A 10,622-nucleotide genomic window follows, 5' to 3' on the forward strand; every position below is an offset into this window, starting at 1 on the left:
GCGCCATATATTTTTTCTTACCGGTTTACTGCCCGACAGTTTACTTGCCAGCACTGTCCCTCTTTTCTCTAGACAAAATTCACTCTAGGCTGACAGAGAAGGGCTACCCGAGGGAGCAGAGGAAGACATTTGTGAAGAGGAACTTGCACTTGTCATAAGATCCAAGTGCTCGGTGGGCAAGGGGCACACACTTGCACCCAAAGGTTACAAGGGAACACGAGAGCCCAAACCCTGCAGTCTCCCAAACATCACATCCTACTCACTTACCATACAGGAAACGAGTTCCAGCAGCTCTTTCTTGGCCTGTGGGACCCCCTGTGGGTCTCCTTCAATTCTGATCAGGCTGCTCTTCTCATTGTCCAGGGGAACGCGCACAGACACCTGGTTGGTTCTGTAGAGGTCCTTAAACCTGTTAACTTCAAGGCAAGGACTGTGGTGACGCAGTCTGCTAGGCAAAGACTTGGAAGCAAGGCACCTTGATTATCACTGCTCAGAGGCTGTTGAGGAAGTAAACCCTCCTCTGAGAAGGGCTCAGTGGGGTAGGGTTGAGACAGGGGAAATTGCCTCTTCACCATGGAGTTCAGCAAGAGCAGATCTGTGCCACACAAGAACCTGTACAAGTAAATACCGTGGCATCTACAGAGCCAATTGTTCACTTGTCAGAGCGAGGCATGTTTCTTCCCCAAACAGTATCACATTTAGAGCAGAAGGTAATCATTCATTTCTACCCCAAATTCTTTGTTAGGGAGATGTTGCAGCACAATCAAACTAGCAGACTGCAACAAGGCCTTACTGTTGGTCATATTCCATTGTCAGTGCTGTATCACCTTCCTCCAGAGGTCAGACCACACTGCTCCTCCTCCACCTGACACACCCCCACCCTCCTCCCACAATCCACAGGGCTATTTAACCACTTAGTGGAACCAGCTACACCTGCACATCATCCATGTCAATCAACCCACTGCCGCTGAGGCAAGGCCACAGCTGCACGTTATCAATGCTAATCAACCCACCGCCTTCATTCCTCTACAGGGAGAAGCTCACCAAGCCGATTTCCACCACCCACAACTGGCTGCTAAAATGTAATTCACACAGAGCAACGCTTAAAAAAACAAACCAACCAACAAATTTCCTCCAGGATACATCTAAGTAATTCCGCTACTGTTCAAGCTCCCCAAGATACTTTCACACATTAAAGCCATCGCAAGGCCTCACGGCCCATTTCTCTCCTTGTACCACCACCACTCCAGAAAAGCAGAGGAAATGTGATGGAGACAGCACACTGGGTGAGCTGCCAATTTGGGAACGGGGCGGGGGGGCCCTTGCTAGGCTGGCAGGCCAGTGTCGAGTCGGGGGGCCAGTGGGGGCCCTGCCAGCTCAGGTACGGGGTCGGGGGTGGGGTCCAGTCCCCTTGCCTGGCCGGCAGGCTGGCATCAAGTTGGGGGGCCAGGGGGGCCCTGCCGACTCGGGTACGGGGGGGTGGGGTGTCCCCTTGCTAGGCTGGCAGACCGGCATCGAGTCAGGGGGCCTTTGGGGGCCCTGCCGGCTCGGGTATGAGGGGAGGGGGGGGGCAGTCCGGTCCCCTTGCTAGGCTGGCAGGCTGGTGTCAAGTCGGAGGGCCTTTGGGGGCCCTGCCGGTTCGGGTATGGGTCAGGGTGAGGGGGGTCCAGTCCCCTTGCTAAGCCGGCAGGCCGGCGTCGAGTCGGGGGGCCGGGGGGGTCTGCCGGCTCGGGTACGGGGGGGAGGGGGGGTCAGGTCCCCTTGCTAGGCCGGTAGGCCGGTGTCGATTCGGGGGGCCTTTGGGTGCCCTGCCGGCTCGGGAACGGGGCGGGATGTGGGTGGGTCACCTTGCTAGGCCGGCAGGCTGAGGGGAGCCCGTGGCGGCACCGAGCCCCTCCGCGCCCAGGCGCAGAACGGCAGCCACAGCCCCTCCTGGGCCGGCTCCGGGCTGCGTCGCCCAGCGGGGCCGGAGGGGCGGGGGCGGGGCCGGCCCCAGAAGGTGGGTTCATTTCCGGCCCGCGCGGCGCGCTGGAGCGGCGGTGGCGGTGCGGGGCGTTCGCCGGGAGCCTGGAAGACTTTTGGGCAGGGATGTGCAGCGGTGCGCTGGGTGAGCGGTCGGGCTGTGGGCGGCCGGGGACCGGTGGGTGAGCCCGGGCACGGCCGTCGGGCTGCGGCCGGCTGCGGGAGAGGTGGCGGGCCGGCGCTCGGCCGCGACAGGGAGCGCCTGGTGCCGGCGGCGGGCGGGCTGAGGCGGGCGGCCCGGCCCGGGCCCGGCGGGGCTGCCGGCGGTTCTCGTTTCCCCGGCAGTGACGGTGGTCAGCGGGCTGCTCACGGGGCTGCCTTTTGTTTTTTTTCTCGGAGCTGCGCCGCTACCTCAGCGAGGAAGCGAGGAGCGGCAGCCAGCGGGGCGGCCCCGGTGCTCCCTTGTGGCGGCGGGGCCCAGGAGGGGGGTCGGCCCGCGGCGCCCTGCCGCCCCCCCCGCCGCCTCCGGGCAGCCGCTGCAGCCGCCGCAGCCGCCGCAGCCCTGCGCGGGGCTTTGTCTTTCCCCCAGCCGCTGGCCGGGGCCGTGGCAGCGGGCTGGGGCTGCCGGCCCCCGCGGGCCGTAGAGGCTGCCTTGGGGCCTGCGGTAACGCTGTCGCAGGGGGGTGGCTCAGGAGCCTCTTCCCGTCCCTGCGAGCGGCCAAGGGAAGGAAAAGCAAGCTGGCGGTGGAATCCCCGCCTCTCGCCCCCGACTGCTGATTTCTCTAAAAAGTATTGCAAAGGGCAAGCGATTAACTGCCGGGGAGGGTTGGGAGGCAGCAGCTCAGGGGTCTCGCTGATCCTGTGTCGTTACAGTCAGCTCCTGAGCCAAAGCAGCCGAGGGGAAGAGGCCTTTTGGTTTGTTCCCGAGTGAAACGGGGCTCTTTTGTTTTTTCTTTGTACCTAGGTTCATCCGGAATTGTACGTTGACAGATCAAGGGGAGCTAAACTGAAGGTCAGTCTAGATGTTACTTTTGTACATATGTCTTGTGCTTGTGAGTCAGACTGCTGACTGTGGAGGGATAACTTTTGTACTCGCCGAGGGCCACAAGGCTGTGTGTGCCCGCTGCTTCGAAGTGCTGCGCTGCTGCTTGGTCAACAGCCGGGGAGGAATTGGTGGTCCCTCGTGGTTACGCAGCCAGGCCTGTTGGGCATTTAAACCAGCGCGTCCAGTCGGGCAGTATTATTTTTCTAGATTGTAAATGAGCCTGAAGTATAAACCCACTTACATTTCTGTACGGCGGTGTACTTTGTCAGAGAGCTCAGTCGCACTGACAGAGCTGGCACAGAGTTCCCTTGGGACTCCAGACTTGACTGTCTTGTTGAAAGGCTCCAGAGCCTGCTTTGGAAGTCGCTTGACAAGGCACAGCTTTGCCGTGATTTTGGTACTTGAATTCTGACTATAATGCCAATGCCACATGTTAGCCTTTCTCCAGAAGTTATAAAAGCAGAATGAGCGTTAAGAATCTGATTACCTTTTAACTAAATTCAAAACAAAGTTGCAGGATGAAGTGACTGGAAGTCCTTCAAGTCTGACTGGGTATTACTGCTGTGCATGTTATCCGCCTGTCTACCGATCGTTCCTGCCACTTGTTCTGTTGTGGTAATTCCTTTGGGTAATGCGTTGGGCTCTGAATGTAGTGCATCTTGACTTCCCCCTGACTCCCCGAGATGTTACCGGTCTTTGCCTTCCTCACGTTTCACAGGGTGTGGGAAGGCCAGAGAGATTGGAAGCCTCAGCTGTTGTGTGCAGAGAAGCTGTCAGCCTTCTAAGAGAGCATGTAGCCAGCAAACGCATCGTGGTGCTTCAGTACCAAGCTGATACCACAGGCCTCCATCTTTTTGTGAAAAGGGATCACAAGAAAATGTGCTGATGTTGAAGGGGGAAAGGTGGCAGGGGAAGAGGTAGGAGGCAGCTTTCAACCAATTTTAGGCTTAACTCCTGTGTTCCTGAAAATGGTTCTGGGCTTTGAGGGGTTTGCTTTTGGCTTTTTGCCTTAAGGGCATCTACCTTTCAGAGTAATGCTTTCTTGGAAGTTGAAAACGGTCCTTCTGGGACACCAAACCAAACCCCCTACCTGGGAGGGCCATTTAGCGTGCTGCACCGTGTGTTTTATTCCCTGTTGGTCACTTGACCCTAGCCACATATGCTCTCCCGGTTTGGCACATTCTTACCCTGCTGGCTGAAAGATTCTGTCTTTTCATTTCCTCAGCTTGCCACAGGCCATAACACTTGTGTGTTCATAGACCGCTTTCCTTGCTCGCTGCTTTCAGATTTGAGCATCTATGCCATGGACGTAGCAGGAGAACAGCAGCTGGATGTAGAGCACAAGCAGTTTAAACAGCACTTGGATAAAGCTGCCAATCGTGTGACTCCAGAAGCCAACAGACACTGTAAGATGCTATTCTGCCATTCTTGGATGGATGCTCTCATAGCCTTTCCATCACCATATGCCTGCTATGATATTCATGGGAACAAGGGACATCTGAATTCACAGCATTTTAAACACCACAAACTCTTGAAGAGTTTATAGGACACAAATCTATTACACTGGCAGATCAGACAAGCTCCTCTGTGTGTGTGTGTGTATATATATATTATACTCAGTACTGTTGCGAGGCAAGTCTTTGCCTGGTCCCTCTGAAACTGGGACGAGGACTCATTGATGCATTTCAGGAGCAAAGCTGCTGAGTGAACAGGCTTTTCCTACTAGAAATCAAGCAGCTGGTCTGGCAAAAATTGACTTTGGTTGCACCTTTAAATCCTAGGAGGCTGACAAATGGGATGAGCTGGTTAAAGAGCCTCTCTCCAGGGAAGACTCCACTGACTTGACCCTTAAGCCTAAACTTGTTTCTTACTACGTTTGCTTTGTGTGTGTTAATGCATACCCGATTCATAGGTTTGAGTTGATTGATCAGTTACAACTTGTGAGTAAGTGGTCCTTGGCTACATAAACCTCTCCTCTGCTTTTTTTTACATGTTATGACTTACTGTTGTACTTCAATACAAACCAGGAACAATTCTGGTAGTTTTGCAATCTAACAGTAATACTGTCCCAACTTTGTCTTTCTAACACGTGAGGTCCTTATTTTCTGTTCTGGGAGATAGTGTAGTTCTGTGTATTGGCATGAACTAAACTTGCTGATTTGTTGTAACTCAGATTTAACTTTTCTGTGCTGAAAGGCTAAACTAAGCCTAGAGCTGAACAGTGGGTAGGTATGAGAGCTTCTCCTGTTGTCACAGAAGTGAGGTGATAGCGTTCTTACTGTTGTGTCACTTAGCAGCCTTTTTGTATTCAGAGGCTGTGGTGTGGTGAATGTAATGTCTGAGGTCAAACCCTGCTTTTCTGTATCTAATTCTCTGTTACCACATGTAGGCCTCCTGCCTTACTTGTGTCGCCAGCCTCCACTGGGATTACTCTGTCTGAACAGGTTGCTCTTGCTCCTTATATTATCAAGGGAGAGTAAGAGAAACTTGCAGGGAGCAAACAGTCTCATCCAGGAGAGGCATTTTGAAAGCGATCAAATTGCATTGCATGCAACGAGCAATTTCTTCTGCTGTCTGGAAAAAGTATATGGCTAGTTTGATTTCCAGCACCAGTGTGACTAGTTGGATTGGATGTGTCCACACATCAGTTTCTGTTAGTAACACTTGATGTTCAGACAGTTATTTAAATGGCAACTATAGCAGTATTGACTGGTAAAGGAAAAATGCACGCAGATGTGGTTACCGCTGGGCTTGCTTTAGTCACGACTCAGAGCTGGGCCACCACCCCAGCGAGTGGCAGAGAACCAAGCGATACAGCACAGCTTATATACACTTACCAGATCATTAGTCAATGTCTGAAGTTTTTAAGAGTTTCCTTGGTCCTGTTGGTTCTGTGAATCCATCACCTGACTGTCCCAGTTGATTCACCTGCTCAGTTCCAGTCTCTGCCTCTGTTCCAGGCTCTTCCTTGTGTCACTGAAATCTCAGAATGAAGAACTTGTTGACACCAATGTGATGTAGATAAGCAGACGCTTCTTTATTGACAGCCAGGTGTGTGAGTGAGTCTCCTCACGATCAATGCACACCAAGTTTCAAAATCATACATCTTATATATAACTTATTCATGCATAATCATAGTGTTTCCTGAAAATCATTAACATAGTCTCCTCCCATATCCAATTCTGCACAGTAAAGGTTAGAAAGGTCCAGAAATGGGTCTGGGGTATGATTTGGGTAGGTGGTATATGAGTCAGTGGTCGCAATCTCCCCCTGCCAGAATTACCTTTTACTAAAGTTCACAGTTTCTTGGCAGGTAACTACAGGTTGTTCCAGTTGACTCTCCCCAGTTCCCATTAATTCTATATTCTGACACTTCAATACACTTTCTACATACAGAAGACTAGTCAAATACAAAGAAATCTGTAAAATCCCAAATTTGTTACCTAAGTTTTAAGCAATGATTCTAGCCCATTCTTCTGGCCTTGGTACAGGGCTGTACAAAGGATTTCATAGCAGCTTTTGCTGTGCAACTACAAGTTTCACTAAAATATATTTCTTATTCCAAATGATTTTATAAAATCAAATAAAGTCAATTAATTCTAACTTATTAGCAGATCTGTAACACTTGGATCTTGATCTTCTTTCTGCCTGCTTTAACTCACACACTCCTTCAAGTGCACTTAGTCTTTGAACAAGCAATTCCTATTCACATATGCCAGTTTTTCTAAAAACACCTGCATTTGAGAGCACCTGTGTGCACAAATTGATCATCTGTTGTTTCTCTGTTCTCCCACTGATTAACTGGACTGGGTTTTAAACCAGCCTTGGATTAGGGCTATGCTAGGGCCGAGGCCTGGTTCTGCCACTTAGCTGCTTCAGCACTTTGCATTTCTTAATTCAAAACACATTTTCTTTAGCAAGCAATAATAGAACAATGGAGAACGAACAATTAACAATGGTTTGGTCACTGCTGATGAAGATTACGGTTTCTAGTGTATATTGCTATATGTAACATTTATGAAACCTTGATTTGCAGGAAGAAAAATGTTCTGACTTGTGCCCACAGATGAGCTCCCTGAGATGAGCATTCACATTTTAAAAAGCCTTTAAATCAAAGGCTGTAAATGAGTGTCAGTCTGCACAACCAGCTGGGAATCTTCTATTGTTCTAGGCCCATATATTTGTCCCATTCAATACCTTGTCTGTGTCATTTGCCTTTTTGTCTGTCCTGTGCTGTCCTGCTAAAGACTTCATAGGCTTCAGTCTTCTGATACTGCTCCAGCTCCCGCATCTAATGCTCCTTACCTCTTATCTGTTCCATCAAGGTATCACCAAAACAAAAAAGTCCAAGAGTTTCAGGGAGTTGCCTCCCCTTCAGGAGGAAGGGAAGAGAAACAACTTGTCAGATGAAGTGCTGATCCATTTCACCTATGCAAACAGGAAAGGAGTGAAGAAACAATGAGAATGTAGGCGAGATGCAAAAAACAGGATTTCTGGATAATATTACTGTATTCTGGTGTTTCACAAACACTTTTTCAAATCACTATTCTGTTAACTCTTTTTTGTTAGATCTAGAAGTAGCCTGCTACTAAGCTACTCAACTGACCTGAATATCACCTACGCGTGGACCTCAGAATTGCCTTTCTGTGGCCAGGATTAAATGCTGCCAAGCAGGAATGCCTGAACAGATCAAGCTTTAACGTTCAGATCTGTAACAGTGGGGTTCCAGTATGCCCTTTTTTTTGTGCCCCACAGACAAAACAAGCACTACCATTCTACAACCACACACTTCGCCCATCTGAGAGGTGAAAAAAACATCATGGCTATTGGAAAAGAGTAGCATAAAGATAAAAGAGCCTAGGTGATATCAATTCACCTAACCCTAGGAAGCCTAACCCTAAGAGGGCAACCCAAATTCTAACAACCCTAACCTTAAGACACCCCTAACGCTAAGAGCCTAACCCCAACCCTAAACCCTAACCCCACTTAAACCTAAACTCCCTAAACCCGCTAAAAACCCTAAACCCCCTTAAACCTGAAGTGCCCTTCATCCACGCCACATTCAACATTTTTTCTAAATTCTGAGCATCCTCATTTTATAACTGTGGTAGTTTTCTTCTTATATCCTTAAACGATTTGGCCATAAATAAAGGAATTGCTGTTGTCCTTCATCTGATTCTGTATTCAGTGTAGCATACTTTCTGGCTGCCTCTTTTAGTCTATTCAGGAAGTCAGTAGGGTTTTCCTTCTGGTCTTGTTTTATCTTGTATAATTTAGACCAATTTATAGCTTTCAGGATAGCAGTTTTAATGCCAAACAAAATTAATTGCCAATAGCTCTCCATCCTGGCCCTATGGACAGGAATATTCAGGTCCCAGGCAGGCTTTTCCAGGGGAAAATGATCTTCTACTGCTCCCTGTAAAACCCCTGTAGATATTTGACCCTGTACTTTATTTCTTATGGCTCATTTGATCATATCCATATCAGCAGAATCAAACACTTCTCCCATCACAGCGTCTAGATCACTACAATCTGGGTTTGGGAGTTTTATCAAAATCTCAAAGGCCTGGGCCATTTGTTCGGGTTATCTTAACAGTCACCCACTGCCTGTTTCCAATTGCTGAAATCTGCTATTGCAAAGGGAACTTTAACCACTACTGATCCTTCTGTCCCCACAGCTTATTTAAAGGGGTCTGAATTGGCAGTGCCTTTTCACCATCTTTGCTTCAAGTTCTTCCTGCCACAGGGCTAAAAGCCTTGTTTTTCTCTTCTTCAGCAATCACTATCACTCACAAATGGGTCTGTACCCCCTCCCAGGTTCCTAGCCTGAGAAAGGTTTTTAGGGATGTTCCAGGGGTGGGGCGAATATTTTAGTATTAACCAGGGCAGAGAGGAAAGGATTTTAGGGACAGACTGTGGGAGCTGGGAACAAGGAATTAAAGGTCACACTTGGGGGATGGGGTGGAGGATTTCACGGACAGACACAGCAGGGTTGAGGAAGGTTTAAGGAATGGATGGGGAGGTGCAAGGAAAAATACTTTAGGGATGCACTGGGAGTTTGGGAGAAAGATTTTGTGGATGGATGTGGGGGAAGGGAAAGGATTTTGGGGATGCACTGGGAGGGCAGGAGGATGGGTTTTAGGGATGACTCAGGAGGGTCAAAGAACTTTTTAGGGACAGACTAGGGCGGAGAAGGGGAAAGTTTAGAGCAGTATTGAGGATTTACAGGGAAGGACTCGGTGGAGGCAAGAGGAATGATTTTAGGGATGTACACCAGTGGATCAAGGAAAGACTTTATGCACTGACCAGGCAGGCAGGGGGAAAGACTTTAGGGACAGACTAGGGCCATGTGGACACGTAAAGGGATTTTTTTTTTAGGGATAGAATGGGGGTTTGGAGGGAAGGATTTAGGACCCAAAGAGGGGCAAGGGGAAGGATTTTAGGTACAGGCTGGAGCTTTTTGGGGGAAGGACAAACCACAGGCAAGGGGAAGGAGTTTTGGGATGGATTGGGGGTGGGTGGGGAGGGTGGGGTGTGGAGATGGATTTTATCAATGGACTAGGGGGTGCTGAGGAAAGGAATTTAGGGACAAACCACGGGCATGGGAGGAAGGATTTTTAGGGGTTGGTTTTGGGGTTTTCTTCATATTTTTAATTGCAATTTTCTCCAAGGGAGCAGCGGCTGGGCATTTCCAACATGTATTTGGGCTCTGTATGAGTAAAGTGAAAGGTCAATTCTCTCATCTCAGGAAGCAAGTAGCCCAAGTTTTGCTATGAACTTCACACAGCTACCAGGGCACAGTGAGAGATAGCAAGAAAATTCCTTCCTGGCACCTTCTCCAGGAGTCACACGCCATTAGAGTGAGAAAGTGAGGGGACCCTTTTATTGGCTCAGAAAGCTGGTAGCCCAGGTTTTGTTGTGTTACTTCCATGGCTACCAGGGCAAGGTGAGAGCCAGCAACAAAACCTAATGGAGCCCAGCTCATACATTGGAAATATCCAGCCACTGTTCCCTGGGAGAAGGTGCCAGAAAGGAATTCTTTTGCTGGCTCTCACCCTGCCGTGGTAGCTATGTGAGGGACACCACAAAACTTGGGCAGTCATCTTTCTGAGCCAAGAAAATAGTCACTCCATTTTCTCATGGTTCTTGCATTTTCACACTCATATGGAGCCCAAAGTCATGTTGGAAACATCCAGCCACAGCTCCCCTGAAGAAGGTTCCAGAAAGGCATTCTCTTGCTAGCTCTGACCGTGCCCTGGTAGCCATGTGAAGGACACCACAAAATATGGGCTGCCTGCTTTCTGAGCCAATAAAAGGGTCTTCTCACTTTCTCACAGTCTCTTCACTTTCGCACTCGACCAGAGCCAAACTCCCACCTTAGGAACATCCAGCCACTGCTGCCCTGGAGAAGGTGCCAGGAAGGAATTCTGTTGATGGCTCTTATCTTCCCTTTGCAGCCATAGAACTGCTGAAAAAAAAACTTGGGCTACCTGGCTTCTGCTGGACTTCCTCAAAGCCTGTCAGAGGCCCTGGCACCCTCCAGAAAGCCCCACAGCTCTGACAGAGCTTTGCAAATACGTGACAGAGGTGCTGGTACCTTCCAGAAAGCGTCGGA

General features: G+C 49.6%; 1 long non-coding RNA gene across 4 annotated transcripts; it reads left to right on the forward strand.

Annotated features, from left to right (window-relative positions):
- Positions 1 to 1,984: 1,984 nt before the first annotated feature.
- Positions 1,985 to 8,183, forward strand: LOC119156761. Of its 4 annotated transcripts, none has more exons than XR_005107277.1 (5): positions 1,985 to 2,107; positions 2,927 to 2,974; positions 3,726 to 3,924; positions 4,294 to 6,058; positions 7,044 to 8,183. It is a non-coding gene; the product is annotated as an uncharacterized LOC119156761 (long non-coding RNA). The 4 variants fall into 4 exon arrangements; XR_005107279.1 differs by lacking the exon at positions 3,726 to 3,924 and having other exon boundaries at positions 7,044 to 7,473; positions 7,577 to 8,183; XR_005107276.1 differs by lacking the exon at positions 3,726 to 3,924.
- Positions 8,184 to 10,622: the final 2,439 nt, after the last annotated feature.

The sequence above is a fragment of the Falco rusticolus genome, chromosome 13 (genome assembly GCF_015220075.1).
Source record: "Falco rusticolus isolate bFalRus1 chromosome 13, bFalRus1.pri, whole genome shotgun sequence".
NCBI classification, from domain to species: Eukaryota; Metazoa; Chordata; class Aves; order Falconiformes; family Falconidae; genus Falco; species Falco rusticolus.